Source organism: Sciurus vulgaris (assembly GCF_902686455.1).
Source record: "Sciurus vulgaris genome assembly, chromosome: 6".
Lineage (NCBI taxonomy): Eukaryota > Metazoa > Chordata > Mammalia > Rodentia > Sciuridae > Sciurus > Sciurus vulgaris.
This window is the reverse complement of record NC_136466.1, coordinates 3,664,466-3,668,307: the sequence shown is the minus strand read 5'-3', so window position 1 is coordinate 3,668,307 and position 3,842 is coordinate 3,664,466. Positions and strand designations below refer to the sequence as shown.

The 3,842-nt window shown below is 38.9% G+C and overlaps 1 pseudogene across 1 annotated transcript; it reads right to left on the bottom strand.

Moving 5' to 3' along the window:
- Positions 1-836: 836 nt before the first annotated feature.
- LOC306663360 (olfactory receptor 2L8-like) lies at positions 837-1,804 on the bottom strand (annotated as a pseudogene). The gene has a single exon. The product of its transcript is annotated as an olfactory receptor 2L8-like (transcript).
- Positions 1,805-3,842: the final 2,038 nt, after the last annotated feature.

Below are 3,842 nucleotides of genomic sequence, written 5' to 3'. Positions count from 1 at the left end.
TGAGCACATCACACTCCCCAGAAGAACCCTAGTACCAAGATCGGAGTGATGCAAAACTTTATGGTTTGTTGAGACGGAAACATGAGAGTACAAACTTCAATAAATAGAGGTGTTATTCTAGCATGTTAAAATGTGTTCAATTCATATGATTAAATTTTACATGGCACTGGTCTTTGAGACAGTAGATATTTTTAGTCATTTTGATAAAGAAGCTCCATGCTGTGTCCCCAAAACCCAGAATTCTGCTGACAGACCTCAATGTGGGTCAAGATATTGGCCTGCTTACAATCCCAATCACTCAGGAGATTGCTGCAGGAGGATCTCTCGAGCTCAGGGATTGGAGGCCAGTGTGGCTATGCAGTGTGACACTTTCTCAAAAAAATGTAAGTGATCTGCAAAATTAACTAGGAAAAAATTTTCATGCCTATGGATAGGATATGGGTGAGCTTAATTGATTCATTAATTTTTATATAAATATATTTGGTTTAAATAAATTATTCTCAGACTCAAATGGCATCAATATTATGGTGAATTTTACCAGCCAATATTAATTATTAAAAATAGGACTAAGAATAAGTAGTACATATTTGAACTAAAATCCAGAAAATATAATCAGTAATCAATAGCTGTTCATATATGGAAGAAAGGATTAAGGCTGTGATGGATAACAGTTAATGGTTTTATAGAATAAAAGTAAAATTGTATAATAAAGAATAAAACATCTTGCTTCAAACTACAAGTATTTTAAGACTATTTCATAGAGACATGAGCAATTCTCTTATATTCTAGATTGTGTGTATTCTCTTCACTTTAGGAATGAAATAATATTTCCATGTACAATACACTGCTGAGTGGACTTACAAACACGTTCTGGGGAATGAGGCAGAAAGTTTATCTATGTTACACAGAACAGAGTATCTGAGACCATCTGCTCAAGGCCCCCATCACCTCCTTCTTCCTCAGGCTGTAGAAGATGGGATTGAGCAGTGGAATGAGGATGGTGTAGAAGACAGCAAGAACCTTGTCCTCTGCTGGAGACTGGAGGGATCTTGGGTGCAGGTAAGTGTAAGCAAATGGTTCATAGTAAAAAGTCACCACAGTGCGGTGGGTGCTGCAGATAGAGTAGACCTTCTTCCTTCCTTCCCCTGAGTGCATGTGGCATACAGCATGGAGAATATGACCATAGGAGCCAAGAATTACAATGAATGGAAACACAAGAAAAATTGTGGTGCTCACAAACACTGTGTACTCATAGACAAAAGTGTCCATGCAGGCCAAGGTGAACATGGCAGGGACATCACAGAAGAAATGATTCATGAACCTGAATCTGCAGTAAGGGAAATGGAGAGCATCTATGGTGTGAGCACAGGAGTTGGCAGAGCCCATCACCCAATAGCCCAATATCAGGAGAACACATACTCTTTTGTTCATGTGAATGGAATAGTGGAGTGGGCAGCAACTTGCAACTGTAACAGTCATAGGCCATAGATGTCAACCTCAGTGATTCTGCACCTGCTAAGGTCAGGAAGAAGAAACTCTGAATCCCACATCCAGGGAATGAGATAGACTTGTTTCCAAAAAGGAAAGCAAAAACCATCTTAGGGACAATTGTGGAAATGTAGCTTAGATCAATAAGGGACAGCTGACTAAGCAGGAAATACATGGGTGTGTGGAGATGGTAATCCAGGAGGATGAGAAGGATCATGGACAGGTTGTCAATTAGAGCCATTAGGAAGATGAGAATAATAAAAATGAAGAGGAAAAGGTCAGTTCGTGATGATGGGAACAATTCCAATAATGCAAAATCAGGACAGGTTGTCAATTAGAGCCATTAGGAAGATGAGAATAATAAAAATGAAGAGGAAAAGGTCAGTTCATGATGATGGGAACAATTCCAATAATGCAAAATCATTTGACATTTGATTGTAATATTACATACAGCATTCATATGGTTTATCCTAAAGGAATACACAATAATTTTTTTAACTGAAATACAAAGTATGAGGCCAATTTGGAGAAGTTCCTTAGTGCAGTTAAACTCTGGTTATTCATCAAATTTTCGCCTCTTAAAGAACAAGTATCACTTACATGTTATAAAGAAATCTAATGTTCTTCCCCAGAGATAGGTACATTCTGAGACAACAATTTGTGATAAAAATATTTTTAAGAAAACTGAAAATTTATTGCACAACAGTAGTTGTGTTTCAACTTCATTAGTATATACGTTTTATGGTTGCACACAAACTTGTAATTCATCAAAGTCAGAAGGTATAATCAAAATACAGTCAGCTTTTCACTTCTGTGACTAAATGATCTGACCAGCACAATCATAGAGGAGGAAAGGCTTATTTGAAGGTTCATAGTTTCAGAGTCCCTAGTCCATAGAAGGCTGGCTCCATTCCTCAGGGCTCAAGGTGAGGCTGATCATCGCGGTGGAAGAATGTGGCAGAGGGAAACAGCTCACATCTTCAGGAAGCAGAGAGAGAAACTCCACTCCCCAGATACAAAATATATACCCCCCAAAATGCCCATATTCCAGTCTCCTCCAGTCACACCCTAACACTTCAATTATTCCCATCAGGGATTAATTCACTGATTGGGATAAGATTATTAAACCCAAACATTTTTCCTCCGAACCTTCCTGTATTGTCTCCCATGTGAGGTTTTAGGTGACACCTCACACCCAAACTATAATGTAGGCATAAGAACATTCATGTAAATGCCAAATGTAGGCTCCTAAACAAAAAAAAAAATGTTAAAACCATCAGAATATGACTTGTTTGTTCCATTTTTATTTCTTAAGATTAAGTCTAAACTTTCTCATCATGAAGTTTCTATTTCACATTATAAAGATTTTTTTTCCTTTTGAGTGGACTTTTTAAAAAAATATAATTTCCAACTTCTTTTAAATCAGTAATTATTGTTGGTTTTCTGTTCAGAAATCTAGATTGAATATTATGTGGAAGACACAAATTAGAGGAAGGATGCACTTCCCAGCATTTACCTAATACCTGACAAAAAAGTGGGAAGACTACTCCTAAATAAGATGGGTGACTATGGGAACTCCCTGAAACTTGTGCTGAACTGTTAGAGAAACCATAAAGAGAAACTGAAATTCAGACAGTTCCAACATAATGTAAGAAATAATATGTTGTAGATGCACATGTTTGACTGTTGGCAACAGGTAGCCCCTGCACTGCTGAGGAGGGAGGGGGCACCAACAGAGAGAGGACAGTGTGATGGATGAAGTAAAATTATAATCATGTTGGCTTGAGGGAAGCTGTGGAATGGAGAAGGAGCTGAACTCATGGTCCCAGAGTTGGTGGGGAAGTTATTCAGGAAAACCATTCTGCCCATGGGTGAATGGCTCAGTAGAAATCAGGATCACCTGTGTGGAAACTGGTGGCCCAACTGGGAAACATCTATGAGGGCTGCATGGCAGGTAGTAGAGACAGTGGATGGGAACTCATAAAAGAAGTCAGCAACAGTGACCAATTAGCATCCTCAGAACAGAGTGAGACAGACTGACTGAAACAGACACTAAGAAAATTGCACCTGGAGCATCCAAGCTCAGATATCAAGGAGAGAATGCACCCTTTATTGGTGATGCCCCTTAAGAGCTATAGGGAGGATGCCTCTCAGAGTCACACAGGCACCTCTACGCTCCAGGCAAAATACCTGATAATTTATATTCAAAGAAGATAATATAAAACCTATGGTGAGTTAGTCCCTATTCCCTCATTTTACCAGAGGCCCCAGAAGTCCAGATGTCCAGCAAATATCAATATCTCCCAGCCATAGGGTGTGGACCAAACCTTGAACACTCACAAAGCCCATTCAAG